The following is a 25106-nucleotide window of genomic DNA, read 5'->3' as shown; positions in this document are numbered from 1 at the left end:
TGGTTAAGGTCCCAAGTGCAGGTCCCAAGTTTGTTCAGCAAAATGTTTTGCAGAAGCTAATATGATTAGAGAGGTTTAGAGATAGCTAGATCAATCACAGTGGAGTGAAAGTCATAAATTAGTAATGTTGTGTCTTCTTATCTACACTCCTATTTCCACAGCCAAATTATCTGATCACTTTTATCCTGGTATTGATCTAGCTTGTGCAGCTGTTACCGTCTCAGCATTCTTTTCAGATTTTTCTCAGCTCATTTCAGTGTTTTTGTTCCATAGGAGATATAAGATGAAGAAGGAAATGGCAGACTATCATTAAGGATCAGAGTAACATCAAGATGAAAACACTAGCAATTTTTATTTTTCTCGTTATTTGATGGGATCTCACAGAACGTATACAAAATAATCTAATAAAGATTGTGAATGCAGAGCAATGTGTGTCAGAGGTAAAATCTTGTGGACCACTGGCACAAATAAAAATAAATTCTAAGCAGGGGCTCCCATCCCAGAAATTACTTGGCGCTCCAAATCAGGAAATTGAGAAATATGAATTGCTTAACTTAGGACTAAATACAATATTTCATGTTAATGCATTTTACTTATTAATATGAACAATGCAGGATCAGTAAGAAATTTATTTTTTAAATTTATTGCCATTCTTAGTACGCTTGAATTCCATTCTAATAAAACAAAAAGTTAAAAGCTAAAGCTCTTCTTATCAAATATTGCTCTTTGTGGCATATTAACTGTTCTACATAGAATAATAAAGTGTATAATAGAACATATATAAATGTTTTTTATTGTTATTGCTTTCTCAACATTCCAGATGGGGTACCTTTAGCTAATGACATGATAACTTAGGTCTTGACCCTGTAAGATGCTCTGCCTGGGCAAATACCAGCCCGACTGAGACCGATTGCATTGTACACGTTTCGCTGTAAAGGTGATGGTTAATTATGAAAACACCCTTCGTATTGTAGTACTGTGACTTCTTAACTACAAACCCAAACTCAGCAGCCAATATTCTATCAGTAGAACCACCCTATTTTGGTCATGGTGAAATTTTATGACATATACCAATTGAAGTTGTGTCTTATGTATGTTTTTGTCCTCTATATCATTAGAAGGATCCTCATCCCCACTACAGACTCTTTATGTTGGGTACAATCCCTGATGTATACTCCTCTGATGTACGAATTTAGGAAAGAGCTGCAGATTATTCTTCCGGAGACCCATTCAAAAGCCCTGGCACAGGGACATGTTGTGGGGATGAGGCTGAATCATGTATTGCTGTGAAGATTTTGGGTAACCCACAGCCCTGAGGCCAGAGGAGTTCTGTGCCCGCACCAATTATTAGGGATGTGTGCTCCTGCTTGCCCCCCACACACTTGTGCATATCCCTGCACACCTAGATACATTAGATCAGTCCTTTGTTCTTCACCTGTAAACAGGGTTCTCCCCTCCTTGCTGTTCACCTCTTCCTGTTAATTTCTTCTACTGAAGTCCCTGTAATCTCCTCATTAGCCTTTGACTGAGTATGCAAATTGCCTTCCATTGTAAGACACACAATACAGAATTGTCAACCAGGGAGATAAATGTCTCCCCATCTCCTGTTTGGTGGAACCTAACCTCAGGCACGCTACCTCTGGGTGACCTGTCTTTAACTTGAAGGCTTCAGAACATAATTTCCAGTATATACACATATCTCCTTACATATTGTCCACACAAACATTTTGCAAAGATTATGATGACCAATGTGACACAGGCTTTCAGTAGAAACTGTACATTACACAGCAGACCCCATTTTAATGGAGTGGTGAGAGCCAGCATTAGACTTTCTGGGACTAAGGGCTGAAGCTGAAGCCTGAGCTCCACCCCCACCTGGGGCAGCAGGGCTCAGGCTGTGACCCCCTTTCCTCGCATCCAAGGTGGCGGGTCCCAGTCTCTGCCCCCTTCCCAGGGTCTTGTAGTAAATCTGCTGTCAGAAGGGGGTCATGGTGCGATGAACCACACTCTAGGCTGAACTAGAATGTAAATACTAAACCCAGAGAATCCTTGTAACCCTTTTGAACCCCTGTGCCCTCTGGTATCAGAGGTCCTTAGGTCATACCATGGTGGTCTTAATTACAGGGGTCCCTAGAGCAGCTCAGATCAAAGGTGGCTTAAATCCACGTTGGTTCCCCTTCACCGTTCCTAGAGGCACAGCTCAGAATCTCCCCCAAGAGCTTCAGGATAAAGGCTTTTGACATTTGTCTGGTTTTGACTTTTTAATTCCTTGTACATTTTTCCTCATTACAAATTCCTCACTGTTTCATTTAATATGCCATAAGAAAAACAATTAAAATGTCCTATAATATTTTATGAATATTTTATATTTTTCCAATTTATAGTAGGTATTTTTACTGACTCTTACCAGCATGAATAGGCTAAAATAGGGAAAGAACAAGTTAAAATTACTTAGACAAGTCCAATGACTTCAGGTCACCAGGGCCTGATGAAATACATCCTAGAATACTCAAGTTGCTGACTGATGAAGTATCTGAGCCATTGATGATCATTGTTGAAAAGTCACGGGAGAGATTCCAGAAGACTGGAAAAGGGCAGATATAGCGCCCATCTATAAAAAGGGAAATCAGGACAACCCTGGGAATTACAGACCAGTCAGCTTACCTTCAGTACCTGGAAAGATAATGGAGCAAATAATTAAGCAATCAATTTGCAAACACCTAAAAGATAATAATGTGATAAGTGACAGTCAGCACAGATTTGTCAAGAACAAATTAGGTCAAACCAATCTGATAGCTTTCTTTGACAGGGTAACAAGCCTTGTGTATATAGAGGAAGCAGTAGATGTGGTATATCTTGACTTTAGTAAATCTTTTGATACTGTCTTACATGACCTTCTCATAAACAAACCAGAGAAATACAACCAAGATGGAGCTACCATAAGATAAGTGCATAACTGGTTTGAAAACTGTTCCGAGAGAGTAGTTATCAGTGGTTCACAGTCATGCTGGAAGGGCATAATGAGTGGGGTCCCACAGGGGTCAGTTCTGGGTCCAGTTCTGGTCAATATCTTCATCAATGATTTAGATAATGACATAGAGAGTACACTTATAAAGTTTGCAGGCAATACTAAACTGGGAGAGGTTGCAAGTGCTTTGGAGGTTAGCATTAAAATTCAAAATGATCTTGACAAACTGGAGAAATGGTCTGACGTAAATAGGATAAAATGAAATAAGGACAAATGGAAAGTACTCCCCTTATCAAGGAACAATCAGTTGCACACATAGAAAATGGGAAATTACTGCCTGGGAAGGAGTACTATGGAAAGGGATCTGAGCGTCATAGCGGATCACAAGCTAAATATGAGTGAACAGTGTAACACTGTTGCAAAAAAAGCAAACAGTATTCTGGTATGTATTAGCAGGAGTGTTGTAAGCAAGACACAAGAAGTAATTTTGCCATTCTACTTCATGCTGATTAGGCTTCAACCAGAGGTGAAAGTAAGCCAGTACGCCCCGGTACGGCGTACCGGTAAGAGCGGGTGTGCCGTACCAGGACCGGCTTTCCAAGAGGGCAATTTAAAGCCTTGGGGTAGTGGCGGCGGGGCTGCGGTGGGGATTTAAAGGGCCCCGAAGCTCTAGCCGCTGCTACCCCCCCCCCCCCCGGGGCCCTTTAAATCCCGGCCTGAGCCCTGCTGCCCGAGCCCTAGGGTAGCGGCGGTGGGGCTCCGGAGGGAATTTAAAGGGCCCCAGGGCAGGTAGTGGCGGCTGGAGCCCCAAGCCCTTTAAATCCCCACCTGAGCCCTGCTGCCCGAGCTCTGGGGTAGGGGTGGGGGGGCTCTGGTGGGGATTTAAAGAGCCCCGGAGCTCCAGCCACCGCTACTGCCCCGGCCCTTTAAATCCCCGCTGGAGCCCTGCTGCCAAAGCCCTGGGGTAGTGGCGGTGGGGCTCCGGCGGGCATTTAAAGGGCCAGGGCGGTAATGGCGGCTGGAGCCCCGGGGCCCTTTAAATCCCCGATGGAGCCCGGCCACCGCTACCCCAGGGCTCGGGCAGCAGGGCTCAGGCGGGTATTTAAAGGGCTCGGGGCTCCGGCAGCTGCTACCACAGTGGAGCCCCAGGCCCTTTAAAGCTCTGCCGGAGCCCAGAGCCCCGGGGTAGCGATGGCAGCCGGGAGCCCCAAGGGCTCCTCAGTGATTTAAAGTGTCCTGGGCTCCGCTGCGGTAGTGGCAGCTGGAGCCCTGGGTCCTTTAAATCTCCCCCGAGTCCTGGGGCTCCCAGCCGCCTCTGCAGCTGGTAGCTTGTGGGTGATTTAAAGGGCCCTAGGCTCCCAGCCGCCACTACCGCAGCTGGAGCCCTGGCCCTTTAAATCAAGATTTAAAGGGCCCAGGGATTTAAGGCCCTGCCTCTTCTGGTTGAGGCCACGCCTCTTCCGGTTGAGGACACGCCTCCTGCTCAGGACTCCGGCGTACCGGTAAATCCTCTAACTTACTTTCACCCTGGCTTCAACTGAAGTATTGTATCCAGTTCTGGGTGCGATATTTCAGAAAATATGTGGACAAATTGGAGAAAGTCCAGAGAAGAGCAAAAAAAATTATTAAAGGTTTAGAAAACATGACCTGTGAGGGAAAATTTAAAAAATTGGGTTTGTTTAGTCTGGAGAAGACAAGACTGAGAGGGGACATGATAACATTTTTGAAGTACATAAAAGGTTGTTACAAGGAGGGGAGAAAAATTATTCTCCTTAACCTCTGAGGATAGGACAAGAAGCAATGAGCTTAAATTGCAGCAAGGGTGGTTTAGGTTGGACATTAGGAAAAACTGCCTAACTGTCAGGGTGGTTAAGCACTGCAATAAATTGCCCAGGGAAGTTGTGGAATCTCCATCATCGCAGGTTAGAAAAACAATTGTCAGGGATGGTCTAGATAATATTTAGTCCTGACATGAGTGTAGGGGACTGGACTAGATGACCTCTCAAGGTCCCTTTCAGTCCTATGAGTCTATGATTCTATGAATTGAGAATAGGTAGCCAATTTAATATTGGTAATTAAATGTTCACATTTGCGTGCCTTTTTGGAGGACATGCTTTAGTCAGACACAAGCCATTGGGCTCCATACAGGAGTAACTAGATGAAATGGTATGGTCTGTGTTATAGAGGAGGTCAGATTAGATGATCTAATGGTCTCTTCTGGCCTTAAAACTATGAGCTTTTATTTCCAAAATGAGAGTTTGAATTTTGAAATATTACTGGGCTTGATACTGCAAACCTCTATGGATCAAATTCCCATTAGAGTCAATGGGAGTTCTGCCTATGTGACAAATGCTAGATAAGGCTTATTTTTAGTTTGAGCTTGGGTTAATTTTAAATGTCCTATTTTATGTAACACAAGATGGAACTAATTTCGCAAAGGAAAATATTTTATAATATGCTTTAGTATGTTATGATATTTTAAAGATGTTAGCCCATGAGAAACCATTATCAGAAGGACTTTTAGCAGCATGTCATATTTTCCACTGTGATAGGCAAAAAACTATGTAAGCATAACATATATTACACGAGATTATGGGGAAGGGGAATACATGTCTTTACTTAAATTGTAAATCATGAGCAAGCTGTTCTTTGTTTGCTCAGATAAAACTGGTAAGTGAAATGGTTTATTAGGTAGGAGACTGGCTCAGGAACGATAGTGGAAATGAAGACTTTATTTAATCTTTAGTTCTAGCTGATAGTGATAAACTATGGATGTCACATGATGACTCTGCTGTGATCTGCCATAAGTGAAATTCATTGGTGGTCTCACACTCTTAGTGGTTAGGTGTTCATGCTACAACATGACAATCATAACTGGTACCGTTCCACAGCAGGAAAGCCAGAGATAGAGGTCCTGAGCCAAAACTTGCTGAAAGTTTCTCATTCACATCAAGAGGACTAGACTCAGGCGAGAATGGGCATGTCTGGATGAGGCACAGTGTTGCCAGTCAGATCATGGCTGTTCTGTGGACAGACAAAAAACTTGACTTCTCTGCATTTTGCTCTGAGCCTGCTGCCACTTAGCTGCTATGGGTACATCTACATTTGAGCTGGGAGATGTGATTCCCATCTTGCATAGACTGCCTGTGCTAGCTGTATTCGAGCTAGCATACGAACAATAGCAGCATAGCTGGGGTAGTACAGGTGGCCGGTTGGGCTAGTCACTTGAGCACCTACCCACCCAGGCCCCCCCGAATACGTAGTCGGGTAGCTAGTCTGAGCTGCCACCTGCGCTACTTTAGCTACCTCGAGCTAGCGCAGGTACACCTGTGCAAGCTGAGAATCACACCCAACTTAGATGTACACGTATCCTATACTGACAGCTTTCTCTCTAAAAATGTAAGTTTTTTTTTTCTAATTGGCCATGACAGGCTCAGTTCTTAGCCTATTTTAGAAAATTGCAGGGAATTTTGCTGTTGAAGGCTCTATCTAGGTATCTATATAGCTCTCATCAGTGTAGTATCTCAGCGCCTCACAAGCATTAACGAGTTTTATTGTCACAATACCTGTGTGAGAGTGGGAAGTATTATCCCTATTTTACAGATGGCAAAGAGAGACCCAGGGTAGATTAAGTGACTTTGCCCAAGGTCATGCAAGAAATGTGATCAATTCCTGGTTGAGCCAGGAATTGAACCCAACTCTCTTGAATCCCAGTACCTATCCACTATCCCATCCTTCCTACCAATTACACTTATCGGTACTCCAACTCTAGCTAGAATACTTCCACTGGGCTGTGCTATTTGCTCTAACCCAATTACATGCAGCTCTAATAATTATGACTCCATGTGTCTTTCCATTGTATAAATGCACAGATGTCAGCCACTTGTAAAGTTTGGCATTAATGTTCACTCTGGGTGAAATTCACCTCAGCATTGATGGCCCATGTCAGGGGTTGAGTAGCACCCTAGAACACAGGGTCTTGTTTGGGATCTTTGTTGCCGAGAAACAGGAACTGAAGGAGTGGCAGGACAATGAGAAGAGGGATCGAAAGGAGAAAGCAGCACGCCATAAAGAAGCAACGGAGAGGCTCTTAAACATTATGGAACGCCAAGCAGACATGCTCCAGGCAATACTAGCTCTTCAAAGTGAGCAGCTCTGTGCCCGCCTTTCCCTGCAGCCGCTGTCGCAAAACTCTTTCCCATGCACCCCACAGACACTGCCAACACACTCTTATCGACCTCCTGGCTCCAGTCTCTACCCGCAGCATTCCAATCCTCCCTCCTCACAGTCCTGCACTGTGGACTCCCACTACCCACTGCTATCAACACCCGTTCCTTTGCAGTTTGGCCCTGCTGAAGTACAGTACCTGCTGCATTGTGCTCCAAAGAAGTTTGGATATGATCCCTGGACAGACACATATCTTTAGCCATCCCAGGACTCCTCCTCCTCCTGGGACCTTCCATTCTCCCCTCCCACTCTCTGCTGATGTATTTTTTTCATTTGACTCTCTCCTCCCGTTGTTGTCTTTTAATAAAAGAATTGTGTTGGTTTGAAAGCAATCTTTATTCTATTAATTGAAAGCAAAAAGATCACTGCAAAGCAACATACAATTAGGTTAAACCTCCTTATTGCATCATGTGCACCAGTCACCTCCTAGTATTACAAGCACTGAAATCCCAAGAATAGCAACAAATATTAGTGGCTTTCAGCTTCAAATTGCTGCCTTAAGGCATCCCTGATCCTTAGATTGTTGTGCCCCTCTAATAGTCCTGGTATCTGGCTGTTCAAACTTATCCTCCAGCCTCTGCGGTCCAGCTCTGAGTGAAGCTTTCACCCTTCCCTTCACAAATATTATGCAGCGTACAGCATGCAGTTATAAGCATAGGAATATTGTCATTGGCCAGGTCCAGCTTCCCGTAGAGGAATCGCCAATGGGCTTTTAAATGGCCAAAAGCACACTCCATAATCATTCTGCACTTGCTCAGCCTGTTGTTGAACCGCTCCTTGCTGTTGTCAAGTTGCCCCATCTATGGCTTCATAAGCTACGGCATTAAGGGGTAGGTGGGGTCTCCCTGGATCACAATGGGAATTTTGACTTCCCCTACAGTGATCTTCTGGTCTGGGAAGAAAGTCCCTGCTTGCAGCTTCCTGAACAGGCCAGTGTTCCGAAAGATGTGAGTGTCATGCACCTTTCCGGACCAGCCTGCATTAATTGGGGATCGGTGCTGCTTTGAGGGGATTGGTCCTGCTTTGAGCAGGGGGTTGGCCTAGATGACCTCCTGAGGTCTCTTCCAACCCTGATATTCTATGATTCTATGATTAATGTCTATGAAACGGCCCATGGTGATCCACAAGAGCCTGGAGAACGATTGAGAAATACCCCTTGCAATTAATGTACTCGGAGGCTAGGTGGTCTGGTGCCAGAATTGGAATATGCGTGCCATCTATCGCCCCTCCACAGTTAGGGAAGCCCATTTGTGCAAAGCCATCCACAGTGTCACACACGTTGCCCAGAGTCATGGTCTTTGAGAGCAGGGAGACCAACAGTCGACTTTCCCACTCCAAACTGGTTAGCGACCGATGGGTAGCAGTCTGAAGTAGTGCAATTGCCACATGCTTCTCCAACGACAGGGCAGCTCTCATTCTCGTGTCTTTGTGCCGCAGGGCTGGGGTGAGCTCATCACAGGGCCCCTTGAATGTGGCTTTCCTCATCCGAAAGTTCTGCAGCCACTGCTCGTCATCCCAGACGTGCATCACGATGTGCTTGTTTCCCGGGCCCAAAAGCTGTGTTCCACTGTGGTCAGCACCTCCGTGAATGCCACAAGCAATCTCGTGTCATAGCTACTACGCATGGCGAGATCAGTGTCTCACTCCTCTTGCCTTTGTTGTTTAAGGAATAACTCCACTGCCACTCATGATGTGTTGGTCAGAGCGAGCAGCATACTGGTCAGCATCCATTCCTGCAGCCCGAAGAGGCAGAGCGCGCAGTACACAAACCATTGAAAGATGGTGCCAAATGCGGATGGAAGAACAGGGATTTCGGGGATGCAAAGCAATGCACCATGGGTCATTGGGACAGGACCCAGTATGCTGTGCGACCCCCTCTGCCTTCTCACAAGTCTTAGCAGCAGAAGAGGAAGAGATGTTCTGTGGGATAGCTGCCCAGAGTGTACCACTCCGAATACTGCAAGTGCTGCAAGTGTGAACACGCTATTGTGCAGGCAGCTGACAGTGTGAACACACAACAGCAGTTTCCCTTCAGCGCTCTCTGAGCAGCACTGTAACTTTGCCAGTGTAGACATGTCTTTAGGGACACTGTGATGACAGACCAACACAGGTTAATTTATTCTGGGAGCTGCATAGAATTTCAAGAACCAATGGCCCAAATCAAGAGTACCTTTAAATTTATTATAGCGAAATGCAGTCTCTTCTCTACCACAAGAGACACTACAGACTCTACCCATTGAAAAACTGCCCCCCCGCCTTATTTTATTTTATTCAACTTTAAAAAAATCAAATAAACAAATAAATCCCAACCTCTTTTACTTTTAGTATTTTCATTTTGCAGTTTTGGACTGTGTCTTTCAATATATTTTCTACAGGTTTGCTTTATTTCACAGTCCTGGCCTTGGAGATAATATGGCGCTGACCCATCCTGTGGGAAGTGGGGAGGAGGGGAGGGACGAAGGAAGGAAGGAGGGGAGATGGGACAAGACACTGAATGAAAGTAATCTGCCTTGGAGAAGCAGCTTGCCTCCTGGAGCTCCCTGGTCTGCATGAGAGTGCTCAAACTGCTGCATATTTTTGACTACTGTAAAAAACTCTGGGGAGATTCCCACAAACATTCTTTTAATAAAATTTTAACACAGCGTCTGAGAGTATTTAGATTTCAAAATTTCCCAGGGGCCAGTCCTTGGCAACTCTTCTGCCATTTCCTTATAGCTCATTTTATGTGGGTTAGCATTTTCTGGCTACAATTCTGTCATCTGAGCTCCCTGGATTCCTTTTCAGATATTAAAGGACTACCACTTCACAGCCTGCACAGCCTCCCATGGGGGAGGAAAGCAGCATTAACCCTCTTCTATAAACAGGGTTGCCAAGGCACACAGAAATCCAGTGACTTGCTCAAGGTTTGACAGGAAGTCTGTGAAAGAACCAGGAATAAAAATAAGATCTCCTTATTCTCAGTCCTGTCTTTTAGCCATATAAGGGTATGTCTACACTGCAGTCATGGCCGTGATTAGCAGCTCATGTAGACATACGCATGCTAGCTGTACTCCAGCTAGTTTGCTAAAAATGGAAGGGAGAATGCAGCAGCATGGGCTTAAGCATTGGCTGCACCCTGAGGACATTCCTTGGGGGAGGGTGTCTGGTGGCTCATGTTCTAGCTAGAGTACAGCTAGCATGGGTACGTCTCCATGAATTGCAAATCATACCCAGGACTGCAGTGAAGATGTTCCCTCAGCAAGAGTTCTTCCTGCACTATAACCCCTTTACTGCTGCTAAGTTGGGGACACTTTGGATTAGTTATGTTTGAAAAATTGGGTATCATCATATGGCCTGTCCTTATAGGCGAGTTGTTGCTCTGCATTGCATCCATGTTTGCTGCCAGGAGTTTGAAAATGACACACAAGAGCACATGCTTATGGGCTGGAACAGAGGGAATTTTGGGTTTTTGACCCCAACCCTCCACAATTGCGTTAGAGTTGCAGAGGCATCCTGCAAAATCCAGCGACAATTGCTCCAGAGGCAGTGTGCCTGGAGGTGGTGTGAAGGGCACGGGGATGCCCACCCACAGTACAACAAACTTTTGCGGATGCATTAGATGCACTGTGGCTATAGTGTCCTGGTACACGTGGCAGAGTGTGAAAGCACCTTCACCGGCATTCTGTCCACAGAACTTTTACCAGCACAACTTTCTGGTGTAGATGGAGCCTCTGACACTATCACCCCTATTCTGCTGCTAAAACTGGGGACGCTTAGGGTTAGTTGCTATTAACAAATAGGCTATGTAAATTAAGTGACAGATTTCCTTGGCCTCCAGAAATTTTGCTAAATTTTAGGGGACGATATTACTTTTGGGAGAATGCTACCACAGACTAGCCACCTACTGTAAAAGACACTCAAGTGTGAGTTACGTAGGGGAATGGAAGGGATAGATAAATGGAGGCAGGGATGTCCTGGAATGACAGTGACAAGTATACAGCAGCACAAAGCCCTAGTGAATGTCTGTCTGTCAGTCCAAATATTAGCAGGATTAGAGAAAGCACACAGCTTCTGTCCACAGCGTGCAGCCAAACAAACATTTCATCACAATCTCCAGTGAGAAAAAGAGCACTTTTTTGCAGAGTTGCACAGAAATAGGCACCCACCACAATACCAGATTTTTCTATTTTATGTACCATTTACTTTCAAGCCATGCAGGCATGTATATGCCTGCAAGGAGAGCTTGGCCTGTAGTCTTCACCTGTGGGGAGTCCCAAGCTCCAATTTCTTGGCTTCTTCCCCTTTCTTGGCTGAATAAAGAGCATACTGGGACGTCTTTGAAAAAGTCACTTCATTCACTGCAGATTTCTCATTTCCAGAGATCCCCAGCTGGGCCTGCTTTGTGCTCCAATGCCATACACACAGCACACGTCAGAGGAGACCCTGTAGAATTAATCGTCTAGCATCACTTAGAGAGAAAGGAGTTTTGAAAATGAGGCTATTTAAAATCCGCAAGGCCCTAAATGTCTGGTGACTCAGATGAGATGTATTCCCATACAAAACTTGCCAAATTCATAGCAAGCACAATTAATCTTATTTCCCAAATTTTGTATCCTCTTCTACCTACCTGTGTCACACTTGGCTTTTTATTTTATAATTTTTTTTTATATGGCTTTGCTAAAAGAGACCTGTCTTTAGAGGTGTTCCACGATGTTTGGTGTATGTGCCTGGTATCTGGTATAGTTTCCATTTTAAAGGCGTTTAGAAGCAAAAGGGGGAGAAAGAAAGAAAAAACAACAAAACAAACAGAAACATGTAAACAAATGTCTTATTGAGGGTTGGCTGCCAGTTGAGACAGACTTTCCCACTGGAGCCCAGCAGTATTTCCAACATGCTCTTGTGTACTATCCTTGGCATTCAAATTTAACAAGAATTTACAAACCAGCAACTCTATCCATTACTGATACCCCACAAAATGCAACCCTGAATCACTGTCAAAAGCATCCAGCATAAACAAATCAAAGAGCAATGGCTAAGGCTGACATGGATGCAGACAATGAAAGGGCCTTTTCCCACCCTGAATAAAAATAGCAATAGAAAAAAATATTTCCTGAAATGTTTATACAGTGTATCCCAGAAGACCCACACAATGAAAACAAAACTTATCCTTGTGACTGGATGGATTTGGTGCACAAATGGTTAATAAAGAATGATTTATAAAATGTTCAGGGCTTAAATTCATGTTGCATAGTTATATACATAGCTCTTATGACTGGAAAACCTTATACACTGAGCTGAAATTGTACACTATTTGTTTAGCACCAATCATATGCTTAATGCTATACAAAACACAGAAATACAGTAAAGAAAGCCCTTGCTCTGTGGAGTTTACATGCTAAAGAACAGATAACTAGAAGATGGGGCATACTAGGAAATCCAGAAGAGGGTATTGTTTGTTATTAATAAAATCAGTCACGTCAAGTTGCTTCATATTACTGCTCAGCTGACTCATGAGGATAGCCCCATTGATATTACTGGGATTTCTCCTATAATAAAGGCAAGCAGCATTTGGCTATGATATACAGACAGGCATGGAGCTTAACCATGTGTGGTGTTACATAATCTGTCATAACCGCTCTCATTATAATGTTGCAAATTTATGGCGTGAACCGTGCCTTATAAGGGTTTACAGTGTATGACTCCTTGTAAAGAATATTCCCCCTTCCACATCACACTCCCTGTACACCGCTCACCAGGGTCAGGGCCAATTGTCACAGTCCCTGAGCTCAGGGAAACAGAGACTGTTCCTTCCGTGAATGCCCAGGATACAAATCACTGTAAACTGGGCAGGGAGCTCTGCCCCTTTCAATGGCCTGCTAAGCTTGATGTTAGATGCATGCCAGATCATCCAACTGGTTGGTGTTACATGAGGCTTCCCCCTTCCCTCTGGGGAGCTAGGAAAGGATTGTGTCTCATGAATGCCCCCTCAGCTGATGTGGTTCCATACTTCCTCTGACTCTGGGCTTTGGCTAAATGCCACAATCTAGCCCTAAATCTGCCATTTGCTTCCCAGACCCGAATTCCAGGTGGTGATACATCTTCACATACCATATGTTGCATGACTTCTTGATCTTCCCAGAATCCTTAGTTTGGTATTGAAAAATTCTTGTCTCTCCTCAGTGACTCATTTTCCTCCTGCATTGTTGATCTGAAAAGAGCAGGCAGTAAAGTCAAATGTGAGTGGCACCGTTGAATTTCCTTTAATCAAAACCACTACCATGAAAATTTTCTCATGCTGTCCCTGAGTTTGTTCCTGTGCTTTGACTTTTATGGTTATGGAACTGCTTCCTGTGATGGGGAATCAGAGCTGAGAATTCGGAATCTGCAGGTCAGGTTGCATAATGTGAACTGGCCACTTCGAGCTCTCTGTCCTCTGGAGTGTTACGTCACGTGAAGCGTCCAGAAGAATTCTGCCCACCTTTTCCAATTCCGCAAATGTAAATGTCAGAGCTGCTGTAACCGCAGTTAAATGTCTGTCAGCTAAAGAACAGCACTTTTAACAGCGCAGTAGCTGCTAGTTCATATAGGTTAGTAGTACTGCAGCAACCACTATGATTGTTTCCTTCTGCTGCCCCTGTCAGTCTGTCTGGTTTTCCACCTGTTGTCCCTGGGTTTATATTTAGACTGTAAGCTTTTTAGGGCAGGGACTGTCTTTTTGTTTTGTGTTTATACAGTGCCCAGCACAATGAGGTCCTGGTCCATCACCAAGCACTGCTGCAATAACCATAATCATTATAATTAATGATACAATTAATAATTGCTCTGCCAGCAGTGGGTGGGATCTCACATGCTAAGTGGGAGCTTGAAACTACAGCCTGGCTCAGAAGCAAGAATGTAACCAATTGACCCATGATGAGGATGTACGTTTTCTTGCATAACTGGGGCTGAGAGAACACCCTTTGCAATCTACGCCATATTCAAACAACCATGATGTAAGAATTTACAGGAATGATCCTGGCAACGAGACTGGTTTTGCCACATTTGTTTCATGTCACATTGCTGTATCTTTTCTTTTAGTTTATTTACTTTGGCTTCATCACACTCAACTGATCATGTCTTTTTGTACTGATGAAATATATGGATCTTCCAGCACTTACCACATGTTCTTGTCCTAACATATGATACCAGAGTTATTGGATACAGGCCACAGCTCTCTAGCTGGGTGGTCAGGTTTGTTCATTTAACCAACTGAAAATTGCAAAATCAGGCTCTCCACCAAAAGTGAGTCCAGGACCCAATTTGTCCAATTTAAGATATATGGAAGTAAATCTGATAGACTGTACATACTGTTAAGTATTTCAGTTTCACAGCCACAGAAATCCCAGACGGTAAATGGAAACCTTTCAAAGAATGAATAAGAAACCACAGCAGGATTGAAACTGCAAATAAGCAAATTGTTTTACAGATTTAATCAGCCCCATGTGTTTATTATCAACAACTTCTAAAGGGATTTGTTACTGATGAAGAAGAACACCCAGCAGGAAATAGGGGCATACTGCAGTAAATTTGAGAATTCTAATCAAGATGAGGAATGGGTGTAAGTTCTGTTCCTTTGATGTATGACCTCCTACTTTTATTAGGTAACAACTAATTATGTGCTCTGTTTCTTTGAGGTAACAGATTCGGTTGGATGCATTTTTGTTTTCTATCATCAGCTAAAAGAGAAAGTAGTTATAACCTAAATTTTTAAAAGTCATTTTCAAATGAACAAATAACTCAATAAACAAATTAGTTGCACTCCAGTGGTGGGGAAAAAAAAACCCTGCCTGGTGGTGAGGATGTAGAGTCCCTCACAGTGTCAAAGGAAGGAGCTAAAAGAAATACAGGGCTATGCTGAAAATAATACTTCACATAACAATTTGGCACATCAAAGAGGAATTAAAATAATATGAAATCTATGATTCTGACACAGTCTATAGTGTTCCAAGTCACACACAAACACTGTTAGAAACTGAATATACATCCTTTCTTCCCTGTATTCACTGAGAGCTGGGAATACATGAATAGCTATAGTAACATGGCAAAAGAAATCTTTAGCTGAACAAACTTAATTGTCCCTCAGTAATTTCCCAAGAACTGATCACCAAATCCAAAGAGAGACCTCCAAAATGCAACAGTAGCTATTGTGTTCTTTCTTCCCTCCTCAGCAAAGGACAAGACTGCAGTGTAAGTTGTTCAGAACTGTCAGAACCTGTAATGTGGGCAGTCTGATCTAATGGTCACAGCTGGAAGTAGAGTCAGGGTCAGTAGTCACACCAAGGGTCACAGCAAGAGTCAGAAGCCTTGGCAAGGGTTAAACCGGAGTCAGAGTCACACAGGGCCAAGCCAGGATCAGAGTTAGAAGCCACCTCAGGGATTAAACCAGAGTTGTAACCAGAAGTCACATTGGGATCAAAGCTGAAGTCAGAGTTAGAAGCCATGCCAAGGGTCAAACTGGACTCAGAGTCACACCAAGGAGTCAAGCCATAGTCAATAACTGGAGTTAGGGTAAAGAGCAGGAATAAGGCACAAGTCAGGGCAACAGGAAAAATGAGCAGCAACTGGAACTTAGTCTCAGAGTTCTAGTCAGCAACAGATCTATTAACTAGCTGCTCAGATAAGGGGTGGAGCAGGAACAGGAAGCTTTATGCAAAGAGGTGCTATCAAGAGTCTGCTGCTAGTCAGTTGATTATGCTGAGTCAGCAGGTGTAGCCCCTCTTTGAGGGGTATCAGTTGCAGTTCCTTCAGCTGGCTTTGCAATGTGGTGATGCAGAGGGGTAAGGCTCTTGCTTTGCAGCCCTGTTTGGCCAGGTGTTGAGGCCCATAGTGCTTGACAAAAAAGCTGATGTTTTTCTTTTCTTCTTGATGTTTTTTGCGTTAATTGTTAATCAAGCCTATAGAGAAATCAAAGCCTCCTATTAACATGAAAGGGAAAAAAATTAACTATCTTTTATGCCCCATTTAATAATATGGTGAGTTACTGAGCCACATAAAACTTCTACTTTTATATAGGAATACATTATAAATTAACTAATAACCTACACTAATCTATTTTATGGTATTGAATAGAGCCCACTGGCATAGGATCTAAGCACTGGCACTTAAGCTAAATCTTTACACTAATTCATTTAATGTACAAAAGCAGAATCAGAAAATTATCCATTAAAAGCAAACTTTTGAGTCTATCATGTTATTTTGTATAGTGACTGTCATTCAAAATCTTAAAGCAATTTACAAAGATCTAAATGGGAAAACTAAGTAAAAGCCCAAGTAGAATAGGACTAAGGTTTAAAACCATTAACAATTTCTATGCTCTTTATACTTAAAGAAGAGAATTCCACAAGAAGAGTGCAAAACAGGAAAAAAACCAAATACAATATTTTAATACAAGTTCAGATAAAGCTGGATGTAGAAGTAGCCCCAGGTACATGAGATCAATCAAACACATAAGTAGAGCAAAACTGTGAAATTTCTGTACAACAAATAAATATTATAATCAGTGTATTGTCGTATAGCCATGCATGTCCTGCAGAACTGATGTTGTAATTTACCAGTAGAATTCTGCAGAAGGTAAAAATAAAATAAAAAGCAAAATACCAGTCATTTTTGGGTTACTGTAGCTGAATCTCACAGATGCCAAGACTTGAGCAAAGGTGTCCAGACTCTGAAAAGTTAACAAAGAATCATAATATTCCTCAGGTGACAGTAGAATTTCCGATTGTAAAATATTAACAAGTATCAGGAGAGAAGTAAGAAACAGAAATAATGCCAAGATTTCTAATGAAAGTTTCTATTGCCACGGTCAACAAACAGATCCATCAGAGAATATTGTAAGAATATTTCAGGCTTATAGACACATATTTTTAAAAACAGGTTGAACCTAGCCTCTAATTATGTACCTGTACTAAATTGCAGGGGGAGAAATTGTGCATACAAGTAATTATGGACACAAGTGATAGCATTTAGACATCTGACTATCTGGTTTATGGGTGCATTTTGATAGGGTGTTTATCATTTGTGCCCTTAGTTAATGGGTGATTTTTTTTTGTTAAAATATTGACCTTCAAAAACCAAGTATCTTAATATTGCCAGAAAGAAGCACACATAAATCAAAACTAAGTGGGCTAGAAATTTTTACAACCTAAGTAGGCAATAGCAGATGAGCCATCGTCTATGAAACCACTTGGAAAGATAAAATGGCTTTAAGGCTGTGGCTCTAACACCAGGCCGGAATTCAAGTTGTTGCAATACTATGATTGAAGCTAAACTTTCAAAAGCAGCACATTATTATAGTAGTAGAGTCAAGGAAATGAAGTCAAGAAATCCTTTATCCGCAGAGAGAGGCAAAGGAGTAGTTTGGTTATAATGCCGGAATTATCTGCTATGTTTGAAACTTTAAACCATATGACTGGTGAGAATCTTGAATTCTGGCCTGAGATGACAGGGAAAGCTCTAAAATGGTTACATTCTTTCTTGAACTTTTCTGAGTATCTTTATTTGGGTAATCAGACTGGGAATCTCATGAGATCAGTTTCCTGAAAACTTTCAAATTAGGCAGGCCATTCACCTGGTTTTAAGCTGGACAGTCCTGTTTTGTCCTTGCCCAGTACTGATATAAAACCAAATGTGGTTTTGTTTGATATCATCATGGACACACAGAGGATACCATTTTCACGTGGGTGGGATCACTCAGGTAGGGGTGGGCCCATGTCATTTGGAAGTCCTGTATTCTGGGGTGCATATGTAGCTATCCTATTTCTAACATTCCTGATTCTGGCTGGGTTAGACATTTAAGGCCTGATCCAAAGCTCATTGTAGTCACTGGAAAGCATTGTTTTCCAATGACTTAGACTCATAGACATTAAGGCCAGAAGAGACCATCGTGATCATCTAGTCTGACCTCCTGAACATCACAGGCCACAAAACCTCCCCCACTCCTGAAAGAGAACCCTAAACTCTGGCTGAGTTACTGAAGTCTGCAAATCATGATTTAAAGATTTCAAGTTAAAGAGAATTCACCATTTACACTGATTTAAATCAGCAAGTGACTGTGCCCCATGCTGTAGAGGGAAAGAGCCAGACGTCCTTCCCAGGGAGCCGAACCGCCAGCAGAGCCCTCGACCAGCTGTGGTAGGCGATTACCCTCCTGAGCCAGCTTGTGGGAGAAAGCAAACCACTGCCCCAAGAGAATAAAAGACCCAATGAGGGAGCAGCAAGCAGGCCACTCTACAAGGAGACCAGAAACCAGGCCCCAGCAGTCACAGAACAGTCTGACCAGATGCCAGTAGGAAGTAGCCCAGGGAATAGAGACATTGGTCCTGTTGTGTTGCCAGGAGGTAAGACAGTAACCTCATGTTCTCACATCACCCTGTTATGGGATCACTCATTGCTTCTAGGGCCCTGGGCTTGGACCCGGTGGAGCCGGATGGACCCAGGTCCCATTACCCCTGGCCCTGCACTCGGGGCTGGATGAGTGCTAACCCTTACGCCAGAAGGCTGAGTTACTGATTGTCGATTTGCTCAACCCCCAGCCAGAAGGCCAGAGCTACAGACTATTGATTTGCTCAGCCCTTACCCAGAAGGACTGAGCCACTCACTCTACTAGCTCAGCCCTCATTCAGGAGGCCTGCGCTACTGCTTACTCAGTCGAGAGACTAACCAGCCCCTTCTGTGGCATCAGGGAGTCCCTGATGCTCATCTACCTGGAGTGTGCCAGATTGTAGCACCTTTTCTGGCTCCTTCAGAACCTTCTCCTAAGGTTCTGGCTGCACTTTTCCTCACACTTCCTAAGTTACGCACACCCTATCCTTGGCCCTATGAAGTCACAAGACCTCTTCATCAACCTCCTCCTGGCACTGACCAAGATGGCCGTTTATAAAACTAGGAGGCGGATGCTGGACAGGGAGGTGCTCTGCGACTGTGGAACCTATTTATGTTCCTCCATTCGATCATGTGTCCGGGCAGAGGTCCTCTGGGCCACTTCCACTGGCTCCCTAGAAATCTTTGAGGAGCAGTGGGCACTGTCAGGGGTTCTCTGTGTCCCCCTCCGATTCCCTGCTGATAGCCCCAGGACCTCACACCTGTCCCTATTTATTTTATTAGTTGTCCCTCAGAATCATTTGAGCCCCGGATTTAATCACTTAGGCTGGGGGAAAGCCCTTTAGACATGGGCGGGCTTGTGCCCACCCCGGTCTCAATAGGGGAGAGACTAATCAACCCCTGCCACCTCTGAAGGGGGCACCCTGGGCCCTGAAATATAGGAATATTACAGGCACGCATGGGGAACCCCAAAGACATTAGAGGAGACTAAAATGCAAAGCAAAATATACACTATACACAGAAAATAAAGAGGGCAAAAGAAATACAGAACTCACCCACTGCCTGGTCAAAAGCAAACAGACATGGAGACAGAGAGTGGAACAATAGAGAGCCCAGGAAAGTCCTTTTGTGGAATGCAGAGGCAAAATCCAGAGCCTCAATGAAATGCCAGTCAAGAGCTGTGGGATAGGAGAAGGTAAGCATGGCAGAACTGAGGACTCAATAAACTCAGTAATATTTAGTAAGCAATATCCTGGGGCCCTCTCCTCCCTCCATAAATAAGTATTATTATCATTGTTTCACAGGTGAGGAACTAAGGCAGGGAGATTATGAGATTTGCTTCTGACAGGATCAGAACACGGGAGATCCTGCCTGACAATCCTGTACTCGAACAATTCTCCTCACCTGTGTGAGTATAACACAGCAGAGAAGTGGGATACATTTGTCTTCACTTGTACAGGACCTACAATCCAGGTACCAGGCGAAAAGGAGGGTCTCAGCACAACCCAGCAGTAGTTTTTCCATCTTAAAAAAAAGCACTGAAGAAGGCAGAGCTTATGCTACAGTGACAGGTTTTCAGTACATATGTGTATACTTTCGGATCTGCCTCCTTGACTCTTTTTAGATGGTCTCTAACGTTGGCCTGCTGTAGTTTGTCCTTAGACTGAGTGCCAGCATCCATTACTTTTCATTCACTTATGTTTTGACAGGACGTGTTCTTAATAAAGTCCCCTGTGCACAAGCCAGTATAACCTGACTCTTTAGCGGACTCATTTTTTCCATTTCAGTTCTCTGTGAATCTGTGGTGGGTGCTACGCAAACCCCTTGGCTTCCTTTTGCAAAGTATTCTCCATCGGCTCATAAATATGCATGAACAATCAGGTGTAAATATGCATGTGACATCAATGGAGAAATGTGATAAAGAAAAAAAAGTCTGAAGAAGAGATGGTGCTGATAATGATTAGCATCCTGCCCATCTAAACACATCTTTGGTGAGCGCTCATGCCTGTGTGCATCTGTTATTATGACTGTGGCATTATGCCTCAGATTCTTCAATAGTAATATTATTATGATATGATTATGACATAATTAAATGTACTTTATGCAAGATAGGTCATGTGAGATATCATTGGAAAGGTTATGATTTACTGAATATTATTATCCTATTTGTATGCATGTATCATTTTTATATCTGAAGTTAGGAATATTGACTATGTATCTGTATTACAAATTGTGTTTACACATGGGGAATGCCCACTAGACAAAAGGCTATCAGTCTAGATGGCTAGCTGGGAAGGAACCATTCAAGTTAATGGACCATTAGGGATTAAAATAGGTCTTAGAAGAAGGTAGTCTTCCACCAGGGAGCCTTCCTGGGGAACCTTCCTGTGGACGCTACAAACAGCCTCTGAGTCATGGCTGCTATGTCCCTACAGGGACATGTGACCAAGTCAGCTGGTACTGGACTCCATCATAGAATACCAGTGTTTTTCCACGGAAAGGCATGGGAACTAAAGATCGAGACAAAGGGTTACCGCCATATACAAAAGCTATTTAAGGCAGGGGAGTGACATCATTGTAGTTCTTCACTGTCTCCCCACCCAAAGGGATGCTTGGAAACACCTGAGAAACAAGAACTAAACTGGGGGGAGAAGAACTGAACCCTGGCTAGAGGGATTTCTAGCCTGTGAAAGGAATACCTGGAGTTTTAAGCTGCAAGCAAGTGCAGCTTGCCTTCAAGAATCTCTGCAATCTGCCTAAAACAACATTTAGGGTGAGAATTTGCTACACATATCCAATTTCTTTATATTAATCTTAGTTTGCGGGTTTTGCTTTGTTTGCTTGGTAATCTGCTTTGATCTGTTTGCTTAAGTTGCTTTAATCACTTAAAATATGCCTTTTGTAGTTAATAAACTTATTTTTTGCTTTGTCTAAAACCAGTGTGTGGAAGACATAACTGGGGGCAGAAAGCTATATATATTCTTCTCCACATTGAGGGAGGGGGCAAATCTCATGAGCTTACGCTGTACAGATCTCTCTCTGTGCAGCGCAAGATGGTGTAATGTTGGGTTTACCTTCCAGAGTCGGGAGTGTGCCTTAGGAACTGGGAGGTGCCTTAGCTGAAGTCTTCCCATGCAGAGCTGATCTCAGGAGTAGCTGCAGTTGTGTGTGTCCCTACCTATGTGCGGGTGAAAATGTGAGACTGGGAGCGTGTCTGCAGCTTGTCACAGCATTACAGGGTGAGTGGGAACCCAGGCTGGTGGCTCAGGAAGGCTCAGTGGTTCCCCGGTTCCAGGTGGCACCCTGAGAGGAACCCGTCACAGCGACTTCAAAAAATGGACTACATTTCCATAATTACATATGGGAACACTTATTTGCTAACAAGCAGTCCTTACAGTAATAAATTCCTAAGGGGCATAGAATTTTCTATTGCTGCTACAGCTCAGAAGAGGATGAACTTCAAAACATGTTTAAAATGTTTCTCCAAGGTAGTTTCATTGTCTACTGGAAAAGGATGAGTATTCTGCAATTAGTGGGTATCCATTACACCTCCTTATGGCTTTCTACAGGAAGTTCCCAAGAAGATGGCTAAATAGAACTGACTAGAAAGTATTCTTCAAAATGACCACATTTCTGCTGAATAGCTAGAAAGCAAAGGAAGCCCATTATGTGGTTTCTGCGAGTGTGGTAATGTGTGGAAAAGATAGGTAACATTTCTGCTGAATAAATGGCATTGTAATTATCTATATTTTCTCTACTAAACTACATGGCTCAAAGCATTTCATACGCATTGGAAGGGAGATATTTGTTGCATGAGATACACTAAATATTTACAAAGTGTCTGGTTATTTTTATGTAATTTGCAAAAGAGTAATTTAAAAGCAATTTATACCTTTCTCGGTTAAAAAAAGTATACCAAAACTTTCATGCTATAAATTTATAAATCAAGTTATTTGCAAATATTGCCTCTAGCTCTTTGAGACCCCATGTACTGAAATTTATTTTCCTACTGTGATAAGTGTGCTATTTACAAATGCTATTTACAAGTGCTATTTACAAATGTGCTATAAGTGATAAGTGTGCTATTTACAAATGATCATTACAATTTTGTTTTTCTGAGAGAATCATACAGAACCATTTTATAGACACCTTTGGGCTTACACAACATATGGCTTCCATATATGGTAAATTCCATAGAATTGCTTCTAGCCATTAAAAGGAATAGACGTGATGTCATTATTTCTTTGGAGTTCAGCTTGCATTACAGACATCTCACTCTTACTACACTTTGCCTTCCAATGATCACTCCCTGCTTCCCTTTTTATTTTCTCCTTTCTCAGACAAACCTTTTAATGTCAAAATTCATTCTCATTGGGTCATTCCATTGGTCTTCAGATTTTCATCAAGCCTGGAAAAATGCTTCAGTTCACCTCCTACTTTGGAGCTGGTAATGTAAATATTAAAATACTGTTGAAAGTCTGCTATCACAATGAGCTTGAATGTGGAGGAGTCTTGGAATTACTTTAAGTCAAAGTTGCAGAAACTATCTGAAGCCTGCATCCTAAGCAAGGGAAAACAAATTGTAGGGAAAGGTTGAAGACCAAGCTGGATGAGCAAGCATCTCAAACAGATGATTGAAAAAAAGAAGAAAGCCTACAAGGAATGGAAGATGGAAGGGATCACCAAGGAAAGCTACCTTTTGGAGGTCAGAAAATGTAGGGATAAAGTGAGAACTGCCAAAAGCCAAGCAGAGTTGGACCTTGCAAAGGGAATGAAAGCCATTAGTAAAAATTTCATAGCCATATAAATAAGCAGAAAACAAGGAAAGAAGAACTGGGACCACTAAGTAGTAAGGATGGGGTGGAGATTAAGGATTATCTAGGAACATCCCAATACCTAAAAAAATACGTTGCCTCAGTTTTTAATGAGGCTAATAAAGAGTTTAGGGATAGTGGCAGGGTAGCTAATGGCAACGAGGATGTGGAGGTAGAAATTACCACATCTGAGGTGGAAGCAGGGGTGAAAGTAAGTCTAGGGACTTATTGGTACGGGGCTGGGCTGGGGCCGGCTCTGGCCCCTGGAAGGGGCAGGGCCTCGGGCGGAAGGGGCGGGGCTGGGAGAGGTCAGAGCCAGCCCCGGCCCACCCTGTACCGGCAAGTGCCTCCTTCCCCCTCCCCGGGGTAACAGCGGCAGCTGGGGGCTCTGGCTGCTGTTTAAAGGGTCCTGGGCAGTAGTGGTGGCCAGAGCCCTAGGCCCTTTAAATAGTCCCCGGAGCCCCGCCGCTGCTTCCCCAGGGCTCCGGCAGCAGAGCTCCGAGGATGGGGCTCCGGCCGCCACTACCACCCAGGACCCTTTAAATCGTCCCCGGAGCCTGCTGGAGCCCTGGGGAAGCGGTGGTGGGGCTCTGGGGACGATTTAGAGGGCCCAGGGCTCGGCCGTCGCTATCGCCCCAGGCCCTTTAAATTGCTATCCGAGCCCCGCTGCCGCTACCCCAGGGCTCTGGCAGCGGGGCTCTGGCAGCAATTTAAAGGGCCTGGGGCTCCAGCTGCTGCTGGGAGCTGTCCTTTAAATTGCACCTGGGGAAGCTGATCCACCCCAGTAAGGCGCACCGGCTCTTGCCGGTATGCCATATCGGGGTGTACCGGCTTACTTTCACCTCTGTGTGGAAGTCAAACTCAAACAGCTAAATAGGACTAAATTGGGGGGGCCCAGATATTCTCAGTCCTAGAATATTAAAGGAACTGGCACATGAAATTGCAAGCCCAGTACCAAGGATTTTAAATGAATCTGTAAACTCCGTGGTCATACCCTATGACAGGAGAATTGCTAATATAGTTCCCATTTTTAAGAAAAAAATGTGATCCAGGAAACTACAGGCCTGTTAGTTTGACCTCAATTATATGCAAGGTCTTGGAACACATTTTGAAAGAGAAAGTAGTTAAGGACATAGAGGTGAACAGTAATTGGGATAAAGAAAAGGAGTACTTGTGGCACCTTAGAGACTAACAAATTTATTTGAGCATAAGCTTTCATGAGCTACAGCTCATGAAAGCTTATGCTCAAATAAATTTGTTAGTCTCTAAGGTGCCACAAGTACTCCTTTTCTTTTTGCGGATACAGACTAACACGGCTGCTACTCTGAAACCAGTAACTGGGATAAAATACAACATGGCTTTACAAAAGGTGCCAACATGGCTTTACAAATCTCCGTCTTTGAGAGGATAACTGATTTTCTAGCAAAGGAAATGCAGTGGATCTAATCTACCTGGATTTCGGTAAGGCATTTGATACAGTTCCACGTAGGAAATTATTAGTTAAATTGGAGAAGATGGGGATTAATATGAGAATTGAAAGGTGGATAAGGAACTGGTTAAAGAGGAGGCTACAGTGGGCCAGACTGAAAGGTGAACTGTCAGGCTGGAGGGAGTGGAGTTCCTCAGGGATCAGTCTTGGGACCAATCTTATTTAACATTCTTATTACTGAAATTTGGCCCAAAAAGTGTGAGTGTGCTAATAGAATTTGTGGATGACTCAAAGTTGGGAGGTATTGTCAATACAGAGGAGGACCGTAATA

The 25106-nt window shown here is 43.6% G+C and overlaps 1 long non-coding RNA gene across 1 annotated transcript; it reads right to left on the bottom strand.

Annotated features, from left to right (window-relative positions):
- Positions 1-9839: 9839 nt before the first annotated feature.
- LOC122465337 lies at positions 9840-15872 on the bottom strand. The gene is made up of 3 exons (XR_006290086.1): positions 14522-15872; positions 13283-13382; positions 9840-11617 (listed from the first exon to the last, which is right to left on the bottom strand). It is a non-coding gene; the product is annotated as an uncharacterized LOC122465337 (long non-coding RNA).
- Positions 15873-25106: the final 9234 nt, after the last annotated feature.

This window comes from Chelonia mydas, chromosome 3 (genome assembly GCF_015237465.2).
Source record: "Chelonia mydas isolate rCheMyd1 chromosome 3, rCheMyd1.pri.v2, whole genome shotgun sequence".
In the NCBI taxonomy this organism is placed as follows: Eukaryota; Metazoa; Chordata; order Testudines; family Cheloniidae; genus Chelonia; species Chelonia mydas.
The sequence above is the reverse complement of the archived record's forward strand: the minus strand, read 5'-3'. Positions and strand labels throughout refer to the sequence as shown.